Source organism: Glandiceps talaboti, chromosome 19 (genome assembly GCF_964340395.1).
Source record: "Glandiceps talaboti chromosome 19, keGlaTala1.1, whole genome shotgun sequence".
NCBI classification, from domain to species: Eukaryota; Metazoa; Hemichordata; class Enteropneusta; family Spengelidae; genus Glandiceps; species Glandiceps talaboti.
Genome location: NC_135567.1, coordinates 3965190 through 3989898, shown reverse-complemented (window position 1 = coordinate 3989898; position 24709 = coordinate 3965190).

Genomic DNA, 24709 nt, shown 5'->3' with positions numbered 1-24709 from the left:
AATTCAGGTTATCGCTTTCGTAGATATCAAAACTGTAGTATGTATTAACGGGGTCAAGGGGTTTGTTTTCAAGGAAGTAGTTATTAAGTTTGTTTTTCCATTCTGTAGGTATTGCTTTATGAATTGTTTCTATAGTTAGGTCGAGAATTCTTTTAGAGTGAATTGTGGCTTTTTGAAACAAATACTCATTGTTGTGCCACTTTGTCGTTTCATCGTTAATCAAGTCCTTAATACGAGTTATACCTCCGTCAACAAGGTGTTGAAGGTGGAATGGTTCAAGCTGTAATGGATGTAAGATGAGGGGGTTGTGAAACAAAGGTTCATTGAGTATGTCGTTTATTGTTTCAGGCATTCCTTTCCGTTTAACCTCGCACTGCTGCCAGAAGGACAAAATATCTCGGTAAAATGGGGGAGAATAGGCCAGTGGGTAATTAAATCGAGTTACAAGGAGTTGTTTGCAATAGTTCAGGTTACCAATTTTACTAAAGTAAAGATCGGTAAAAAGGAAATTCGGATGGTCGTTGCATCTATACAGATATCGCTGTATATAGCGTAGTCTAAACGTATATAGTCGAGAGGTTAAGTGTGTTAAACCCAGTCCTCCCTTTTCAAGGGGAAGATAGATCACCTCTGAGCGTACCCAGTGATGGCCATGCGATACAAAGTCAAGAAATGCTTTTTCCGTGTCTGACCGTCCCATCTGAATTGTCTAAGGCATCTATACTTCTCCAATTTCAAACGTTTACATTCTGAGTCAAACCACTCTGGTTGTACTCTGCATTTTGGATTTACCAATATCTTTCTGCTCAGACCACACTTTGAAACAGCACAATCAAAAATATCTTGCCAGACAACAATAAAATCGTTTACATCAAAATTTACATTTCTCACTATAGTATTTAAGCGACTAATTACTGGTTCAGAGTGGAGGAAACTAACAAAACGCTCACTTTGATCATTTTTCCATACATATTTAATCTCACCAATGTGTGGCTTTGTTGTTTCGTACGTTTTACTCATAGTAAACAAATTAAACTTCAGAGGGAAATGGTCAGATTCAGTACGCAAATCAATACAAAAATCACTTATCAAATTAAAGAGTGAAGTTGACACCAAAACATAGTCAACTACACTTGCACCGTTATTTGAAATACAAGTGAAGTCTCCGTTATTTACATCTGACCCAGATCTCCCATTCACAATATGCAAATTAAAAGTAGCACATAATGACAGCAAGGTGCGACCAAAGGTATTTACAATTTTGTCCTTTGAGGCCCTTCTAACACAAAAGCTATCTGCATCATAATCACAATTGTCATCAATTACATACTTGGGATCGTCGTCAATGATATAATCAGATTCACAACCAGTGCGTGCGTTGAAATCACCTGTTACTATAACATCAACATCAGGTAACTTAGAAATAACTTCAACTAGTTGACCTTCAAAAAGTTCAACTCCGTTATCTGAATTCAGGTCATTGTAGAATGTGGAATGTTCTGGCGGAATGTATACTCCACAAAGTAAAATATCTCTAATATTTCCAACCAAATTGCCATCAATAAGGATGAAAATACAGTCTTTAAGGTTGGAGTCCACAGGTTTGATCATTCGGGAAATATTTTCTCTAACTAAGATACATACACCACCTACAAATCTTCCTCTGGCCGATTTTCTCGGTCGATGTTTAGTAAATACATTGAAACCAGGGAAACAGTTTTTGAATTCTTCATCACTGTCTGCCCAAGTTTCCACAAGAATTATTATGTCATGAGATAAAAGGTAATTACCAAAATCAAAATCACAAATCTTAGATTTAAGACCCCTGACATTCCAATAAATTATTTTAACTAGTTTTGGGCCTTGGCCTAACCATTATTTGTCAGTTGTGGCCCTTGACCATGGACGCTGGGAAACTGTCGAAGAATGCAAGTCACGATTCCGATTATAAGAAATCCCAGAGTTCGCTTCCGCCATGAGGTTGACAGTAATATCGTCGCTCGCGTTTCCAGCAACTGTGTTCGAGTCTTCAATTATCAGTTTACCTCTCTTGTAATATGCTTTTTTCCCCTGTCTTCTCAGATTTCCAAGTGTGTTCTGTTGTCTTCTTGTTAGATCACTACCTATACCAATATTTCGTGTCTTTAATTGTTCTCTTGCTGCAAGAGCGGTAACTTTATCGTCACCATGGTGAAATTTAACAATAATTGCCCGTGGTTTATTTCCCCGACGAACACTGACACGATGAGCCCTGACGATATCCCGTGCGACCCAAACTTTACCCGTTGCAGTTTCGTTGAGGATTGACACAACTTTGACTTTACAATCATCGAATGTTTCATTGTCGTCTTCCCTGATACCATATAGTCTTACATTGTCTCTTCTTGAAAATGACTCTAACTGGTCAGTATCTTGTTCAATGGTATCTAAACGTACTATCACATCTGATACCTTGTCATCAATGGCATCTAAATCGAGCTTAATAACATGACTTTCTTCTTTCATTTCGTCGATTTCGTTTCTCATCGTGTGTGTTACCTGTTCAAGACCATGCAGCGTACTATTCAGAGTGTCACATGTCTTCATTTATTTATTTGTTAACAGCAAAAAGATGTATCAAATACTGGGCGAAACTTTTAAACATGCCAAGTCAAAGATATCCCAGGAAATGTTACGACATGCTCCTTCAGATAGAGAACTCTGGTGTACGTACTAGGGGTACTTGGGTTAGAGAAATTAAAAGTTTACTAGAAATCTGTAACCTGGAAGATGTTTGGAATGCGCAACATGTTGAAAACATTGATTTATTTGTAAATACTTTTGTAAGTAGATTTAAAATATTTTTATTTTTGAAATGGCAGAGTGATGTATCAACTTTTGATAAACTTTTACATTACAGAAATTTTAAATTGTCATTACACCGTGAAAAGTACTTGTCTGAAATCAAGTTTGGCCAACATCGCATGATGGTTGCACGCTTTAGGTGTTCAGCACATTGGCTACAAATTGAGTACAATAAAGTGACCAGAATGAATGAAAAATGCTTTTTCGAGAAAGTTTACAAGTTCCTTTGGAGGACACAGACACATAAATTTGTGATTAAGTTTAGATGCTATTAGCTGATTAATGACCTTTACGCGTCCGTGATATGACATTACAGGTAAAAATCTGGACCACCATTCTAATTTTGTTTGAACTTTGTGACCAACTTCACTCCAGTTTTTATTTGTATAGTGTTTAGAATTTCCCATATAGATTCCTAACAGCTTTAGTCCCTCGTTATTCCACTTAAGTCCCATTGGTGAGTCTTCGCGACTTTTCCAACGTCCAGACCACAGACCTTCGGACTTTCCAATATTAACCTTAGCATTTGTAGCTCTTTCATATACATTAATCCACTTAGTAAGTTTAGTAAAATCGTCAGTATGTGTAGTAATAAATTCAACATCATCAGCATAAGCCGAAAGATGAATTTTCCTTTTTGTGTTTGATAAACAGAGACCCTTCATGCCACTTTCGGTACGGATTTTATGCAAAAAAGGCTCAATTGCAAGAACATATAATTGGCCTGACAATGGACAACCCTGTCGAATTCCTCTGTTAAACTCAATCGGGGCAGTAAGGTTACTGTTTATACGAACGAGGCATTGTGCCTCAGAGTATATCAATTCGATGTAACGAATAAATTGCTCACCAAAACCAAAGGATTTCAGAGTGTTAAAGAGGTAAGCTTGGTTCACCCGATCAAAGGCCTTTTCTTGATCTAAGGCGACAATCCCTAAGTTTATGCCTGTTTGGTTGCAGTAGTGTATACTATCCCTTATCAAATTGATATTATCTTCAATATTACGACCTGGTATGCTACATGTTTGATCTGTATGTATGATGCTTCCAAGAACGTTACGTAGGCGCAGAGAAAGACACTTAGTAAATATTTTGTAATCACTACAAAGTAAACTAACTGGTCGCCAGTTTTTTAAGAGAGTGCTGTCTCCTTTCTTTGGGATAAGACTGATGATGGCACGACGGCTAGATTGAGGGAGTTCACCATCTCTAATGCAGGCATGTAAAACATCTAGGAAATCTTGTCCTATTATATGGCAGAACTTTTTATAGAACTCGTTAGGAAGTCCGTCAATTCCTGGCGAGCGATTGTTAGAGAGTTGTTTGATGGCATTTGTAAGTTCCTCTAAAGTTATATTAGAATCACAGTAGTTTATGTCATCATCGTTAAGTTGGGGTAGGTCTGCGAGTAATTTGTGTTCGTCAATCGTTGAAGTAGGTTCAGGCGTGTAAAGCTTTTGGTAAAATGTGTGTGTCATTTTGCTGATTTCTGACTGATCAGTTGTGAGTGTTTTATCGTCGAGACGTAATTGTGCTATTATTTTGCGGCTATTTTGCCGTTTTTCGAGTCGGGAAAAGAAATCTCCCGACGTTTCACTCTCGTGTAAAAGATTGTGTCTAGCCCGCACTGCAGCACCCCTGCTCTCAGACCGTGTATAAGCCTTCAAGCATTCTATTTTGTCATTGTACATGGGAAGAAGGTCTGGGTTTGAGGTAATGTTCTGTTCGATATATTTAATTTCGTTTTCAAGACTTTGTTTTGCTTCCTTGATATTTTGCATTTTACTTGTTGCATATTGTTGAGTAAGCCATTTTATTTTGTGTTTGCCTATGTCCCACCAGTGTTGGATTTTTCCAAATGTCCCTTTTTCTGTTTGCCATTGAGTCCAAAAATCACGAAGGAGGTCACAGTAATGTTCATCATCCAGTAGTTGCGTGTTTAAACACCAAACAGGAGAGTGGTTTTTAACTTTAGAAAGTGAGAGTTTAAGTTTAACCACTGAGTGGTCTGTGAAGGCTCGTGACCCAGTAAAGATTTCTGTTGTGTCTATACGTGTGGACAGGTGTTTAGATATGTAAAACCTATCAAGTCTTGCAGCTGTTGTATTGGTATGATTGTGCCATGTATACTCTCTGGTGTTGCTATGGTGATACCTCCACGAATCAACTAATTTATATTTGTGTATGATTTTATCAAGACTAATGGAGGTACGGTTGTCTGGCTCTTTACTGCTAGTTCGGTCGATTGTGGGGTCAATGGTACAATTGAAGTCTCCCCCTAGGATAACGGGATCATCATTCAAATCACCTATCAATTGTTTTAATTTCTGAAAGATCTCTAGTCTCTCATTAGCATGGTTCGGTGCGTATATATTGATTAGATGGATTTGATCGTCATTTATCCGAACATGTGCATGTAATAGTCTTCCGTGTATGACGTTGTTTGTTGATAGGATATCTACATTTTTATGAGGAGAGCACAAGATAGCAATACCTGCATTATTTGTATTTAAGTGAGAAAAGACACTGGTTCCCCTCCATACAATGCGCCAAGTAGGCTCATCAACAATCGTTATATGCGTTTCTTGGAGGAAATAAAAAATAACTATTATGGTTTTTCTTTAAATAATCAAATACTTGATACCGTTTAAGTGGATCACGTCCTCCCCGTATATTGAGTGTTGTACAGGTGAGACTACTCATAATTATAATGGTGGTTATAATGGTAATTTGTCGACATTCCATTGTATGGTTAGAAAGGAGGGTAATTCTTAGGACGTTGAGCTCTGTGTTGTAAGACTTGTAACTTTCAAGTGTTTAACGAGCTTTGCTTTTATTTTGTATACTCTCGCCTTTTCTGCATTGGTAAGGTTTTCATTATTGCGGTAATTCTTAAAGCTGTTGATCAATATCTTAAGATCTGGGCAAAATTCAATACATTTATCGACCATTTTCTTGCAGTGCATACTGTCCCGAAGGAATTCCCGGATTGAATCGGCTGATAACGTATTTTGTTGGCTATTTTCTCCCATTTGTGACATTTCAGACATATCAGATATTAACGATTCAGTATCATCTCCATCATGAATGGATTCGTCAGTTTGTAGGTTAACACGTGGTTCAGGTGATATAAATATGTCTTGTGATGGCTGGTCGGCTGTGTTTTCTATCATGGGATAGAGGTCAGCAGCACGGGGAATCGAGGAGTCCGAAAGTTCGAGGGAGGAAAATTGGTACTGAGAGGAGGAGCTTGAAGAAGAGGGGGAGAAAGATGGGAGAGAGGGAGAGGGAGGAAAGGTGGAAGGAGGGGTTCGTACCCTCTCTTCAACAGATTGACTTTCAGTACTTTCAATATTTTGTGTGTTCGTTTCACCGTTTTCATTAGCGTTCTTTGTATCATCTGATCTGTTTTCATTCTCGTTATTGTCTTTGTTGTTGTTGTTTGTTGTTATTGGAATATCTATATGTTTACCGGTGTCAGTTTCTTGATCTCGATCTAACATGTAAACATCTGTAGCGTCGTGAAAGTTGTCATTATCGATGTCGTCTTTGTCCCCTGTATCTTCACGTGTGTCGTTGTTGTTTGTTTCACTATCATTGTTAGTTGAAGTGTCTCCTGTATTTCCGTGTGTATCTTTATCTGTTTGTAATTCACTGTTGATATCATGTGTGTTACTTCTGTCGTGCGTTAATTCGTTTATGTCACTCGGAGAATTATTAGTACGTGGGTTTTGAGTGCTTGTATTACTGTCTTGGGCGTTACCTTCGTCGGCAGGTGTTTCTACATTCCTGCGACAATTACGTTGTATATGGCCTGGCATGCCACATTTATAACATTTAAACTCATCTGTTGATATGTAGATACGGTATGCTCTGTTCTCGTGTCTTACATGGAAATGGCCTTCAACGTCATCTTTGTTATGAAGGAGTATGTAGATTTGCCTACGAAAGGACTGAACATGTTTTAAGTTTTGTTTCTTACAGCCTAGTGGAATTGGCTTCATGTCACTAACAAACTTCCCGTAAATGGAAAGTTCACCCTTAAGAACATCATTTGGTATAAAAGGTGGGACACCAGATAGAATAACTTTGGTCGCAGGTTTCACTACGGGTTCAACATTTATCCAGGTGCCATCGATAGTTAGTCCACGCATACAAATCGTATCAACCCAAGTGACTGACCCGAAGTAAATTATGACACTCCCATTTGCCCGAGAAGCAGCTATGATATTTTCTGGACCAACAATCTCAGAAATATTCTCTACATATGACTCCACTTTTAAGCCGTCAATTGCCGAACATCTTATTCCATGTTTGCTAGTCAAACCAGCAAAGGCACTACGTGTCTGGCTAGAAGGCCAGGTAGCCATCTTTGCTACGCAGGCCGAAGCCAAAATGAAAAACAAGAAAGCGACAAAAAAGGATAAGAAACAAGAGAATACTTGAAAATTAACTTACAGAGAGGTGACGAAGTCTCTTACCTAGGATACTAGGGTGAGAAAACAAGTGGATGCACAACAGTAAGCTGGGATTCGTACGATTTCACGGAGCTTCACTACAACACGTCTACCAAGCAGTAGTAGTAGTAGTAGTAGTAGTAGTAGTAGTAGTAGCTATAGTAGTAGTAGTAGTAGTAGTAGTAGTAGTAGTAGTAGTTGTTGTAGTAGTAGTAGTAGTAGTAGTAGCTAGTAGCTAGTAGTAGCTAGTAGTAGTAGTAGTAGTAGTAGTAGTAATAGTAGTAGTAGTAGTAGTAGCTATAGGAGGATGAAGAGGATGGGTGTTGTATGCAACTTACGTCTATGTAATATTCATGAGGTTTATACATTGTTGTTGTTGTTGTTGTTGTTGATCCAATGAATTTGGACAATAGGGTTACCGCCACTTCATTCCGAATAACTCGAAATGTCGGCTCATAGTTTGCTTCCCGTCGACACCGTGACTGCTCGTCGCAGTTAGCATGGTTATTCTGGAACACAAAAGTAATGGAAAGTTCAGTGTATTAAAGTGAAATCACGTTCTCAAGATTTGTCATAATTTGATGATGAATAAAATATAACTAACCTGGAAATGGTCGGTTATGTTGTCCAAAAAGAAGTTGACACGCCTCCAATCTTGCCTGGGCGTCCCCCTCTCTCCCATTAATGTACTGCCGGCACCGTTTCATTGCCCAAAAGCAATGAGTTTTTATCGATGCAGCTGAAAGAAATGAAGACAAACAATAATTGTTTATGTTCCGTGTAAGTGTTTCCAAGAAGAATAATACTCTTATTTATCCGAATAAGAAAATTGAAGTGTATGTGTTTTACAATTTACCACAGAAATCGTAATGACATGAAAGTGTAGTGAACTTCTCTGCTTGTACACGTCATGCAAGACAACAGGTGTTTGTACATGTAAACTCAGACGAACCTTTATCAGACAGGTCTGCATGCCAGGTCCTGCCATGATTTCTGCGACTTCCACTTGTTATTTTTTTGGCCTGTTTTCCAATCTGCTTCGTTACTAAGTGATAAAGGGAAAGAAAGAGCAGTCATTTCCCATTGTTGTCAACATGTCAACAAGTACTATGTTACACACGAAGTATAATTGCCAGTATAACGATATACCATCAGTGTAAACATAAGTTTTAATTACTTACCATGCCAAGTGTCATTGGAACTGACAATGTCATGTCGTGTCTCTCTCAGAAATTTGTTGACAGACGCATTCCTGTCGTGAGTGTGAATTAATATTGGAATGCCTAAAATAAAAATAAATTAACACTTAGCTAACCCATTCATCAAGAATTGAAATATTATGAAAACCACACCGAGCACCTTGACATCAAACTTTACATATATAATAATAACTTACTGATATATTATAATACCATAATAATAAATCATCCACAGTGTCTATGCTGACGATATTATAAGTATACTAGTATATCATTACATGTACACTATCACATCCCCCGAGTTCAACAACTATACAATCAAAGGTGTTCACCAAAACCAAATCAATAATAGATATATTGATCATCACGTACCTTTGTCGTCAGCCCATTCGTAAAAACGCCGCACAGCCTGCATTTCATGTCGTTGGCTACATGTATCATCTTCTTTCGTTATACACTCTTTATGTATACATTTGTGGGTGCTGGGAAAAGGATAGAGATAAAAGTGGTAACTTACTGACAAGATGACCTACACTCTTTCCCAAGACATTACTACACAACTATGTTAGTTTGGAATTTTTGGGGGTTTAGTGATCATGACCGTCCACTTTCTTTGTATTGTTATAGCTCATGTAGAATTGGTTTTGCCGTTACACCACACCACACTACAATGAAGAACTCCATGCAGTTATTATAACTGTACTTACATATCTCAAAGGAAAACAACGTCACTCTGTTTAGCATTTTTCCTGGTGGCATGCCTTGCGTCTGACATAATGTCTATTCCTTCTCTCGCCACACGGTCACCTGAAGCTATTTCCTTTTCAGATTGAAAGAGAGAGAAAAAAAAAATGTTGCTAATTAATGCACCTTTCTTTAGTCCTGGATCTTATTGAGCATAAAGAATGTACATTACAATTAGAAACTCCTGACTGACAAATTAAAGATTGTCAATAGCAAACCCATAACACGTTTTTTTGGCATTCTCTGCTCTCAGCTTGTCGGCAATCACTGATCGTTTCAAATTCACTCACATTGTTTTCGTTGGAGATAGGCAAGTACAGTTATCTCCCATTTGACAGATATTCTATTTTCATTTTGTAATCATTGCGGATAATGTACAGGGAATACTGAATTTAACGGAACAAGGTGGAAAGGGTATCATTTGTTAATTTTCCATACCTCGTGTAAAGTGTCTTCCCTGGATTCCGCTGCTAATTGTGTAACGACTGGATCGGCCAATTCCCGGACTGTTACAAATAGGGAAACTACAATTGTTACTCTAAACATCTAATATATAAAAAAAAACAATGAATATACTCCAATTACACAAATATACAAGTTATATCGGATAACAGATACTTACACGTGTTTCTATAGCTTATCTGCATAGAACCCATTGCGGCAGTCTCACACAGGGCATTGTAGAATTTGTACTGTTCATCTCGTAGACCACTGGTTGAAACTGCATGCATCATTCTGTGTAGTGAAAGGGACGTATTGGTTTTATCATTTGGAAAAATGAATACAACAAATTTTCAGGGTGTGAAAGTACGACCCTCACGAAGGTCATTGACGTGGTATTTTCTTGTAATTGTAGCAATCGAATTCAATTTAATTTACCTCGGAATCAAAGAAAAATGCGTACCTGTAATTCACTAACAGTCTTCCATTTGGTAAATACGGTGATGAATTCCATGATGAGGAATGGTTGGAATTGCAATCGCACTGCAAGTAGATTCTACCAGCGTGCCCGAATGTGTCCGTCTTCTTGCAACGCAGTGCCCCTCTGCATATCCTGCTGTGCTCTTCGACTCGACCCAGAAGGTTGTTGAGCGAGGAGCTTACAGTAAGGTACATCGTCTCCTCCGTCTTTTCTGCGTCTGCTGCTTGGTAAATTGGTGTAGTTTCACCGGCACTTGTACCTTCTGTTGTACCGTCTGCTTGAACTTCGTTCTTTGTGATGAAGAAATGCACCATCTCCAACAGGGCGTCGTAGTTCGTGACTCTCCTTGTTGACTCCTCTCCGAGGCGATCTCGCACGAATGCGAGTTTGTTCATCAATTCTGTTTTCAAATCGTCTGTGGGTGCCGTGAATTCTAAATGACCCCTTCTCCCGACGACAGGAACTCGTCTTTGATTTCTATCTCTTATGGCAGCAGGTGTAAAGGAAGGGTAAACTGTACGTTCCGTGGCCATTGTTAGTTAATGCTCTCCCAAAATATTATTCACAAAATTGATGTACCGAGGTGAAAAAGAGTACTGAATAAAAATTATGTTTTACAAAAGTACGAAAAATTTAAAAACAATGAAAAGGTAAATGTACTTTGAAACTATTTTTTTTCTTAAAAAGAATTTATAATCTATTCACTAAAACTAACTGCAAAATCACTCAAAACGTTGACAATTTAAATCTACTTTGAAACTGTATACTAGTATTTTGAAAAAGAAATATCCATACACGAAACTAAAACTGCAAAATCACTCAAAAACGTTGAAAATTTAAATCTACTTTGAAACTATATATTTTGAAAAAGAAATATCTATACACTAAACTGAAACTGCAAAATCACTCAAAAACGTTGAAAATTTAAATCTAAAATTAACTAACTGCAAAAAAATACTTTTAAAAATGGATGAAATGATAACGATACTTTGGAACGATATGAAAATACAAAAAAAAAACGGAATCAAAAAACCTTTTTAAAAAACTTTGCAAACCTGAGTACAATTGTAACGAATAGCAGTGACAAGAGCAGTAAGACAGTGGCGAACGGAATGACAGTTGTCGGTTGAATGAATGTCTATATCTTCACTAGTGATTTTTAGTTACATGGTTTGGCTTGGCTTGGCTTGGCTACCGGAAGCGCAACATGTGTTTCCGTGAGCGAAAAGGACACAGTGCTCGCACGAGAACAATTACTGAAACACCTAGACTTTTAGTGGTCTGAGCTGAAACTAGTCATTAGTACCAACATGATACAATTGATGTAATTCCATAGAACATTTTTACTGTGTTTGTTTCTAGTCATGTGAGTTGTCAAAAGTCCATCGAACAGAACAAATCTGTCACTTGTAAAGAATTAAATTTTACGTTTTCACTAACGTCAATGGTGTAGTTGATAGTAAGAGTACTTTCACTTTTGACACATTATCTGTATCAAAACTGGAGAAAGACAAAGGGTGTAATAAAGGGTGATTGTCACCCAGTTCAACAAACCTTGGTCTATTGTGGGGAAGTTTTTGGATAGTTCAATGCACAGGAAATATATAATATGTTGAGACCACTTGTTTATTACTTTATTGCACTTACAAATAATCGGTGAATTATCACCCCCATCACCAGCATGTTTGTTGTATACAACATTTTAGTAACTGTTGACGGACAGTTCATTCGAACATAGGTCTATAACAAGTCGATACATATATGTGAAAGAAAAATATACATACATGATACACTTGTCCACAATATTGTAATGTATACAAATAGAGAACCACACACATACACGCAAAGTGACGAAAAGTATGCTTAGGTAGTAAATGACCTGTACTGTACATCAAGAGAAATGGTAACAAATAATCTGATCTCAAGATATAGCCACCTCGAGAAACGCTCTCATTACCCAAAGATTCTAGCTCGTTTTCCGCGATTTAAAGCAAGATGTTGCCATTTTCTGTGACCCTAAGAATGAGATAACGTAACGTTTTCTTTCGTTTTCTGAAATATAACATTGTATCTTGAGAACATTTTTTCGTCAATCCAAAAGAAAATAAAAATATTTCGAGATATCTTTTTTCGTTTTTCACGAATCAAAAACAAAACAAAAATATAACGAGGTCTCGATCAATTTATTGACGATTCCGGAAAGCAAATATTTCCATCTAGAAATGTAGGGATAAATCTTCTTTCGAAACAAAGTCGTGAAACTATCGCGAGGTAACTGTATACGTTCCTGTTCTGAAAGCATAATAATTACATCGAAGTGAGATAACGGGATATTCTAGATGGGAAGAAAGTAAGTTTCTCGAGACCTTCAGCTATTATTATGTATATTATCATTACTGGAAATGTCCAACTGTGTCATAATCCGCAAGAGAAGAATTTGGAGATTTGTACGATATTCAACCAAAGAAATTGGTCTATTGTGGGAAGGTTTGTTCAAGTTGATTTCTGCAATGCACAGGAAATCTACAATATGTGGGGACCACTTGCCACTTGTTTAGTACCTAATTGTATGTGTAAATAATCTATGAATTATCACACCCTACCTGTGTAGGGTCTATGGTTGCATACACACCAAGGATTCAGAGGATTGTTTCGCCTGTAAATGGTCTGTACTGTACATCGACAGAAATGGTAACAAATAATCCGATCTCAAGATATAAACACCCCGAGAAACCTTCTCATTTCACAGAGAAACTGTAGTGAAAGAAACAAATATTCATCTCAAGGTGATTTTTTCCCCGTACGAATACATACACTTTATTTCGATCATGGAAGTATAACCCTCATGTTTCGATGATGTTGTAATCTTCAGACACACAAAAAAATCCACCTTTGGGACCACATCAAGAAATATAGAAAGTCAGATAGACACTCAGAAGACAGAAAGAAAGAACGAAAAAAATGGCTACAATTAAAAAATGAATCGAGGCTCGAAGTAACTTTTTCGTTTTCCGATACCAAACAAAATCGTCCCAATATGTGCTAATTTTTATTTTCCGATTTCAGAAAGTAGACTGCTAGTCTTCCAAAAAATCTCAGGGATATAATTATTCGTTTGCTAGAAGCATGAGAAAATGGTTTTTAGATGTCGCGACATTTCCTTGAAATAGCGAGACTTTCTTTTGATTGTGAGCTTGAAATACGACATACCATTGTTCGTCATGTGAATACCCCGAATTCCAAAAATAAAGTGCGTGAAATCATAATTTATTATCTCCCAGTTACGTTTGGCGTACTCGTGACAAAAGAGTATAACTATAGTCATGATTTGGTTCGTGTAAACTAAGAGCACAGCCCCCTTACCTCTTTCAGACGCGTAAACAAACAAAAAAGACCACAATATGAATTTGCCAATTATAACGAATGTATACGAAAGTAACATTTTATACATTATGCATTTCTAGTAAAAACTAGTCATTTATCTGTACACTTTCGTGGTAAACGATGGCATTGGCGCCTTGCTGTATGCATACAACACAATGAAGATCATAATGGTGAGATACAGGAAAGAAGCAACATTGTCTGTGCAGAAATGCAAATGGAATAGAGACGATTTCCTTGTCCGAAGACAGTTTTGAAAACTGACAGACTGATTGTCACCATAATCGATCTATAAAAGCTGACACTTTCCCCGGTCAAATCATCAGTCTTCGGTTTCGTAGCGACCATGTCTCGTAACATAACAATCAACATCACCGAAGAGTAAGAATCTGCCATCGTGGCATTTTTCAGTCATTGTGATTGGGAGCTTCAGGTAGTTGACAGATCACCCGACCGTCCTGAAGAGCCATGTCAAAGTATGCCGATCGGTAACCAGATAGATCTCGAGGTACCGAGGGAGATGTCTGCAGATGAATGCAGATACTGTATGTGCCAACCATGTGCGTCAAGTTCACAGCCAAGTTGGTTTGGCACAGGTCAGCAAGGACGCGACCAGAATGCCGGTCTGCGGAAAGTCCGTTATAAGAAATATTGGACCCTCCTAGATAGACGTGGCGCATGGAGAGACGACCGGTACTTGAGAGAGAAGAGGCGTCTAATGCGTATGGATGGCGTAGTCGTCACAAGGAGAGAGGTGATGCCAAAGTGCGTCATAGACTCCGTACGATCTCTCTACCCAAACCACCGAAATCCGTACGTCGGTCATAGGTGGGAGTAGTGTACTACGTTGTTTGTAAGTTACTATGTATTGGTGTGCGAAGGCATACACAAACCAAACGGCCCTTTTCAGGGCCACCACATATTCCCAAAAGAGAACTACCGACCTAACCGTTTATTAGTTTTATTTTCACTATCCTACTTTGACAATTAGACTCAAAAACTACAATTGATCGTTTGCACGTTCCGTATGTCAGAAAACTTGGTCAGTGGAAGTACATGGCCCGGTGTTAACAAAATCCTCTTGATAAAAATGTTGTTTCCTTGAACAGTTAGACGCTAAAATCAACCTATTAGTAGTGTTCGCTATTCTGTTTTTTGAGATCTTTCAGTCGTTACTTATATGCATAGACATCGGGAATAATGCAGAGATGTTTTCTGAAAGCAAGCATGCATGTACCGTTATGCTTGGGCATGGAGAGGTACTGATTACAAATCATATTTACTTCAAGATAACTTTGATTGTTACACAAACTTTCGTGGATTAACGTACCCGTATTTGAACAAGTGTGATTGACAGGCGTTTTAATCCCGGGTTTGAAAAGTAACGACTTTTCACTAGTAACGAACAGACCCAGTTTGACCGTGTTTTGTACGAAATTGTCTCTACCATGTTTAAATATCACCTTTCTGTGACCACACCCGCATTCAACAGACATTCACAAGTCTACACATACCAAATTTATTACGAAAATCACCAGCTGCTCATTGTTATCACGACTTTTCAGAGAGGGATCAAAACGTTGTTAACAGTCTGTATTCAAATTTGACAATAACCCCCGCGAAGTTAGGGGGCCTTTTACACCCGACACTCCGCTTTAATTGAGTGAAACCATAAATGATACACCAAACATTTAAATTTTCGTTGGTCAGCTCGGAAAAGGAAGTGGTACATCTTGACCTGGTGGTAATTCACAACGGTCTGAGATTCAAAAAAAAAACTAAGAGATTGGATATCAAAAATAAATACTAAACCAACTGACACTTTCCAGTAACTCCACAGACAATCGTGTCGCCCAAACTCAAACAATGAGATACATACGAACATGCAGTAAGTTAAACGAAGAAAATTTCCAAAACAAAATGGAATTCTTCATAAACAAACTGACACAAAGAGGATAAAATGAATCAGAAGTAGTTCGCTCAATAGATGGAGTCTAATATAAGAATAGAGAGACATATCTCCGAAATCGGACACCAACACAAGTGAATCTTCTAGTCTTCAAGACAACACATAGTTCCCATATCAAAGCGTCCCAATTATATGAAAGACACAATTAGCAAAACAATGGGACTTGTTAGAATTCAAAGTAATGTACTATTGAACAAACTGTACCCAGCCAAACCAATCATGGCACAGAAAAAGAATAAAAACCGAAAAGATAAACTAGTCACAACTAAATTAAATTCATCTGTCTCAAAAAGCAAGGCAGAAAAAAACCTTGACGATCACAATATGATTGAAATAATGGCATCTCTGTTTGATGAACAATACATCATGAAATGTTCGATACCATAAATAAATTCTGCCGATATGTGAATTGTTTGATATAACATTATACGGACTTTAGGCGACGTTTAGCATTGTGTTTACATTTTATATATTCATATTACAGCAGTTATGATCAATATAAACAGTACATTCCACAAACAAAGTTTCATGAAACAGACTAAGGATTCTCAAGGAAATGTCCGTTGCCGTGTTTATATGTTCAGTGTTCGTTAAAAGACAAAATTAAGTGTCAAAAATGCGATTTTGAGATTATGATATGTAAAATGGACAGTCGTTACTTTAACATTTTAATCTAAAAAGCTTACTTTTTCTGAAAAAAACAGACCGTTTTGATTTTTCTTTTGAAAATCATCTACGCATGCGCAAAATATACTATAATGTGGTTATCATGGGGTAATAATGGGGTTTTCATGTGGTCGTTTTCAGTACATGGTCTTCGTAAACGTATGTTATGTCAAGTTGTCAACACAAATGTCAAATAAAAAGTTTTTCTAATAACGTCTCTAATCTTGGAAAATATAAAAGGTTTTCAGTTCTTACAGTTGAAATGTACGTTACATACTCAATGGTGATAAATTTGAACAAACAATTCGTTTTCTAAAGGGGTTTGCACTTTCAACTATGGTACATCGGTTTAGTAGATATTGAGTTACTATGTTAAGTAAAACGACTTGAAATGAAACGACATGTCACTTACATACACCTAATGGCAGACGCTTGATGCACCCGATGCCACAAAATTCCTAATAATCATAATATCACATATAACATATGACCAGTACTGCTACGAAATACAAATTCAACCACAGCCATCATACGGCTTTTCACATAAAATGAGATTCAGTTAAAATACACATAAGGTAACATCGTAAAATTACAAAAGCTTTATTGTATAATTCCATGTATATTGTGGTCTTCCCAGATGTAACGTACATTTCAGATAGTTATTTTACACCCTTTACAGTGGTTTACATTGGACTCATTTAAAAAAAATATATAACATTTAACTTGAAATCGCTTTGGATTAATGTTGTACAGATACACGGCTTTAAAAATCAGTAAAACTTGTCTTGCTTCCATGAACTTTAATTTTCATAATTTCAAACCCTGAATTGCACATTCTTATTGGGTTTGGGTGTATATCGGTACACCCAATCAACAATTGAACCTACTTTGCATGCTGGGAGAACCGGAAGTCGACTATTAAACCTACTTTGTATGCTGGGAGAACCCATAAAGGTTTTTACATTTTTTCCTAAACAAAATATTGGCATGCAAAATTCTGGGCTATTGGTATTATAGATGATGTACTAATTGGGAAAAAAAGTAATATGAAACTATATGAAATTTAGAGTTTACACAGTTAATATATTTCCTAATTATCTAACTTCTTAAATTATGCAAATTATCATTAAGATTATAAGCTACATCAACAAGCTTTAAAGGACACACCAAGACATGCACATTTTTATCATCAATACATGTCCTAAAATATCTTAAATTTATAGCTTGCATTCTAAATATGTTGCATAATTATCAAAAATGATTATTTATGCAAATTAAATATCACAATGAAAAACTACATCAAATATACTTCAAACACATGTGATTGTTATGGTTGATGGCTGTATCAAGTTAAATGAAATTTGAAGTTTGCATTTTTAAGATATAAACTAATTACCAAAAATCATTCATTATGGAAATTGTGACCATTTGAGGAAGTGAGAATGGAGCGCCCTCAAAGGGTTTAATTAGTTAGTTATTGAACTTTGACCTTGTTCATCACTTTGGTTGCCAGTCAAGTTAGCCAGTCATCTTGATCGCAGCTTGGCCCAAAGTATCTAAAATAATCACGTAAATCATCCATTCCTGTTGTATCGGACCACGATTATACACATATCTAATCTCTAGCAACACTTTAAGGACTGAGCGGCTTTTTGCCTTTCACCAGGATCGTGTGTTTTCTTCAGCCTTTACTATGCTAAGTGTAGCAGCGAAGAAAAACAGTACCAAACCTCGTGGGAGACCGAGAACCAGAAAAACTTCCCCATCGACGGACATTCAAAACGATTCCCTATCTACAAGTATTGCATCTGAAATCCTGTGTCAGTTTAGGTCATTGAGAGATGAGGTTAACAACTTACGGACAGAAATTTATCAAGGCGGGAACCCGTCTCCACCTTGTACCCGTAATGGCTCACAGGGGATTTCTGCTACAACTTTGCAACATTCGGGCGCGAACGGGCCAGTTCCGAATGTAAACATCGATCAGCTGAGGCAAATGGCAGACGCAGACGTTCAGCTAAAACGTGACCTACGAGATGCCCAGCACACCTACGTTCCGGATTTCCTCAACCAAACCCAGGACTGCAGTTCCAGTGTTAAATTGGGTAAGTCTCAGCGTTTCCTTACTAGGAAAGACGACGCCACCATCAAGGTTTCCTGGCCTCACATGACAGCCCAACCACGTCCATTCGGAGCCGGCAAGGAAATAACTTATGACTCAATGACAATGAACGAATTCGTGGAAGGTTTTACATCAATTCTGTTGTCGAATGTATTATCTGATACTGAAAAGACAATGCGTTTACAACACCTGAACATGCTCATGAGATTTGCATCAGTCTACCCATGGGATGCTGTTTTAAAGTTTCATGGTGCATTTCTGCAAGATATCGAATGTGGTCGCCGATGCTGGGATAGTGATGGTCATGACCTCAAAGAACTGTATTTGTACCCACGTGCAGCCGAGATCAAGCAGGCCAAGCCAACGAAGTTCAAATCGACCAGTGTTAGTGACTCAACACAGTTTTGCTGGGCGTACAACCAGGAAAGTGGATGCAACGACAATATAAACTGCAAGTACAAGCATATCTGCAGTGCCTGTTACAAGTACCGGAAGACGACGGTAGAACATTCCAGAGTTAAATGTCCTCACAATGACCCGAAGTTCAGAGCGGAGACATCCAGAAACTTTGGAAAGAGAAGTCAGGTTAGAAATAGGAACTTTCCATCACATTATAATAATACTCGATTAAACTATACAAGTCAGAACAGTTCTTCCGTGGTCAATTTTGTTCATGAGGGTACTCAAACATTACCGTTGAAATGTATACATAATTTATGGAGGAATGGTTTCTCCTCACAAGCAACCAATGCATGTACATTAAGTAATGTTGATACTGAGATAAACCCTTACGAGAGTAAGTGTAATTTACATAATGATTCTCTTAGTTCTGAAGTGGTAGATGACAGGGACAAGTCAGTATATCCACACTGTTTCACTGAGAATAATAATTTGACATTACCACAAGAACCCAGTATAGATATTATCAATGACAATCAATCAGTGTCAGATATTCATCCATCTAGTTCCAAGTTTCCAGAAACAGAGATTGTCACACCCCTGAGAATTACCCATAATGATAATTTATCCTCCACCATAGTCACAGATAGTTGTCCAGTTTCTAAGTCTATTAATACAGTCTCCATCAAGGACAATAGTCAACATAGGCATATGAATCAACATTCAATAGATCCAAATGCATCGCATATGTCACTCAATGATCAGTCACCTACTTTGGATAATAGTACAACAAAGTTATCTACACAGCAGTGCACAGCCACTGCTCAATCACTTATAGTGCATTCTGACAATGGTGTTTTTTTCCTAATACTTTATCCACTAAGAATGGTACATGCTGTGACTACGCGGTTCCATTACCTAAACCAGTACAACACTTTGAACCAGGTTCCAACCAGGACTTCACAACCTCTCATAATACTTTATCGCAAGTTTGTACAGTACCTGCTATTGCAAACAATTTAATCGCTACTACTGATGAGGGTTACATCTCTGACACTACACTGAATCCAGAGGCTGATATTTTTCACCCCATTAGCACTAGTTTCACCACAGCTGGGTGGCCCCCTACATTGTCTCCTACAGCAGACATATTTATCACTGATCACGTCAAGGTCTACAATTCTTCATTACCTAACTATGAGGGCTTAAAAATCCCGGTTCAATCAAACTTATACATCCCCATTTGGAGAGCCAAACTGCAGTTTTACGATGACAAACAAGTATGTGATTTCCTTGAGTATGGGTGGCCACTGAATTACTCCTTAGAATCACATCCAAGTTCGGTGTTTACTAATCATCAATCAGCGTATACTTACTCAGATCATGTTGACAGGTACATCTATAAGGAGGTGTCACTGGGTGGTACAGTGGGCCCTTTCAGTCAGAACCCCTTTGATAAGGGAATCATGCTTTCACCACTTCAAACGGTGGAAAAGAAAAACTCCCTAGATAGACGAGTTGTCGTTGACCTGAGTTTCCCCCTAGGTCAGTCAGTGAACGATGGTATACCTACTGATAACTATTTGGATGGCCCTTTCTCACTGTCGTACCCTACTGTGGATAACCTCACTAATCTCATCAGAGAGAAAGGCCCAGGATGTTTTTTGTATAAAAGGGATTTAAGACGGGCTTACCGTCAAATTCCTGTTGATCCACATGATTACTTTTTACTTGGATATAGCTGGAAGGACATGATCTTTTTTGATACCAAATTGCCATTCGGGTTGAGAATGGCTTCTATTGCTTGTCAGCGCACTACCAATGCAGTGAGATATATTTTTGAACAAGAGGGCGGTAGGTGTGTTAACTATTTGGATGACTTTGGTGGGGTCGAGTCTCCTGACAAAGCCGAGCAGTCTTTTCAGCAGTTGGGGAAATTATTACAAGAACTTGGGTTGGAGGAATCACCGGAAAAAGCATGTCCCCCAGCCCCTGTCATGACATTCCTAGGTCGCCAGTTCAATACTATAGATATGACTATCAGAATCCCTGATGATAAACTTACAGAAATAAAACAATATCTACCCGAGTGGATGTCTCGTAAACGGGCCACCAAGAGAGACCTCCAGTCATTGATTGGCAGACTTGCCTTCTTATCTGGCTGTGTCCGGCCAGGCAGAGTATTTGTTTCTAGGCTCTTGGATACTTTACGCAAGTTACGCCGGAATCACCACCGTTTCCATGTTAACAAGGACATGAAGAAGGACATACAATGGTGGATATCCTTTTTGGACCAGTTTAATGGTGTTTCCATGATACCTACTGAGTATTGGTGTTCGGCAGATGAATTGCTTACCACTGACGCATGTCTTACTGGTGCCGGTGGTACATTTATGAATGAGTACTTTCACTGTCCTTTTCCTCCAGCTGTTATTAAACAGCATTATCACATCAGCTGCCTTGAAATCATGGCTGTTATGGTTGCTTGCAAACTCTGGGCGAACAAACTTAGCGGCCACCAAATACTCATCCAGTGTGACAATGAAGCCACAGTGCATGTTCTTAATGCTGGTCGTACAAGGGACCCTGTCATGCTAGATTGTGTCAGGGAGGTGTGGTTTGTTGCGGCAAAATACCAATTTCATATCAAGGCCATCCATATCGCTGGTTGTAACAACAGAAAAGCTGACATTCTGAGTCGTTGGGACAGTGATGATAATAGTTACCACAAATTTACCACTGCAGTTGGGGGTACACACATGACAGAGAGACCTGTTGATGGCACTCTCTTCAAATTCACTCATACCTGGTAATTCCTTTTCCCTCTCCACAGGATCAGAAGCCACCTTACCAGGACTAGCAGCACTTCAAAGGAAGTTGACGTTTACCATGTCTGCAGCTTACGCACAAGGCACCTTGAGGAATTTCCGTTCCCAATGGAAGACCTATTTCCTGTTTTGTATTTTCTACGGTTTGAAGCCGGTTCCAGCTTCACCCACAGTGTTATCATTGTTCATTCAATTTTTATCAGAGACAACAAAGAACATTGGTACTTTGAGAAATTACCTGAATGCCATTCGCATTTTACATGAACTGAACGGTTTTGATGGCCAAGTCATTCATCACTTATTCCTACATATGACGTTACAAGGCGTTTCACATCTCTACCCACAAGTTCCCAAACAAAAGTTAGCCATCACTATGGAAATTACTCATTAAAAAATGAAAGCTATGTCAACAGGCTTTATAGGATATATGTGCATTGTTATGGTTGATATATCAAAGGACATAAACTTTGAAGGGTGCATTCTATAGGTATGTCTTAATTACCAAATATCATTAATTATGTAGAATACCCATTGAAACCAAATATTATGCCAACAAACTTTGCTTAATATGGTTAGTGTATGTACTAAATGTTGTGGAATTGATGTGTGCATTCTTTAGATATGGCTTAATTACTGAACATCATTAATTATGCAAATTACTCATTAGAACTAAAGACTGTTCCAACTTGCTTTTTAAACATGTGTGCTTTTGTTATGGTTGTTGTACCAAATATTGACGTTTGCATTCACATAAGATATAGCCTAATTTCTACAAATCATTAATTATGCAAATTATTCATTTTAAAACTATAAGTTACATCAACAAACTATATGCGACATATGTCCTTTGTTATGGATAATGCATGTACAAAATCACGTTTAATTTGCAGAAAGCCTAATTTCTACCAAAAAAAAAAAAACATCGCTTATGCAAATGCCCGCTCATTAATATTACCAAAATCTAATCAGTTCTTGTGATTACCATATGGAAGATGTCAAGCAAATATCATTTTTATATATGCAGTGGTTTTTGAGGTATCGTGTCCAAAGACAGACAGACTGATGCATACTTCATTACTTACATACATACACATACATACACACACATACACACATACATACATACATACATACATACATACATACATACATACATCCATCCACACACACATACATACATACATACATACACACACACATACATACATACATACATACATACATACATACATACATACATACATACACACATACATACATACATACACACACACACGCTTACATGCACACACATGCAGACAGACAAACATACACACATACATACATATGTACGTACATGCATACATACATACATACACACATACATACATACATACATACATACATACATGTACATACATACATACATACATACATACACACACATGCATGCATACATACATACATACATACATACACACACACATGCATACATACATACATACATACATACATACATACATACATATATACATACACACACATGCATGTATGCATGCATATATACATACATATACACACACGCATACATGCACACAGACAGACAGACAGACATACATACATACATACATACATACATACATACATACATACACACGCATGCACGCATGCACGCACACACACACACACACACATGCACACACACATGCAGACAGGCAGACAGACAGACAGACAGACATATACACTTTTTTGCCATACTTCTGAACCTTATCAGTTCTGTTGTGCTAAAAAGACCTATGTTTTGCCTAATATACAGATACACATAATACAGAATATATGCAAATGTTGTGGCCCCTCCCAAATTATTCTTTTTTCTATGTTTACTTCATACGTTCTAATGGTAATATCTTGACTCATGAACTATTCAAAAGAGGTTTTACTTTTGTGCTAGGGTTTCATTATTGATATAAGTAAGATGTTATAATTGACCCAAGTGTTGCCCAATATGTACAGCTACACGAATCTATGGCCTGAATATATACAAATGTTTTGACCCCTGCCAAATTGTTATTATTTGTTTCTTTACTTAATGATTTTCGATGGTATTACTTTATATCAAGTAATATTCAAAACAAGTTTCATTTTGTTCCTAGGATCTTATTAAGTACTAGTAAGGGCTATCACTGTGTGTGCATCTATCACCGAAATGGATGTGGTTTTCTTGCATGGCAGGTATTATAAGGTCAATTTGGACATTAAATTACCATGGTTACAAGATAGCTATGTTCATAATGAAATCTATTTTGAGCTCCCCATATCTACATATATAAACATTAGAAATTACAATATTCAAAGTCAAAGTGTTAATAATTTGTCAGTGGTCACCATACGAACTCATGTTTTCCCTATTCTAATACATGGAAGGGCGTGGCCAGATTAGAATCACCATAATTGCCAAAAATGTAAACTGGTCCAAACACTTTTATATCATAATATGTTATACATATACTTATTTTCTATCCTCTGATACAAGGATTTGTAGATTAGTGTATATCTTGGAAGAAAAAAACAATTATCAATTAATTAATTTGTATCAATTTCTACATGTATAACCTATGTATTGGGTTAGTGTTAATTTAAACATTTAATTATCATAAATATTAGGTGTGCTCTGGAAAAGTTTTTGTATGACAGGATGCATTTATTATTGAATAATATATTCTGAAAATTTCATCAAGAAATTCCATCAAGGAATATATATAAACTATAGCTGATATGTACACACTCATTGAATTACTTTACAATATAATTTTTTGTTTAGATTTTAAAGATACATGTAGATGTCAAAGGTCAAAGGTCACCATATACAGGTACCATGGGTACATATATGAATATATTTATTAATACAAAGAAATACAACATTTGAGGAAATAGCATCAATATGTTGTTAGGTAAGTTAAACTATAGCTGCACAATAAATTAAGTAAACAAATCCAAACAAATAATGAAATAAATGGCAGGGATCCAAAGCTATTAGGTGTGACCTCTCTGACCTTTTTGTACAATGTTTAGTTACATTGGTCAGTAACGTCAAGGTCATAGGTTACTATATAGAGGTACTATGGGCATGTATGGAAATATATGTATACATGTGAAAAAATACAACTTATTTGGAAGATACATCAATTTGTTGTTTATT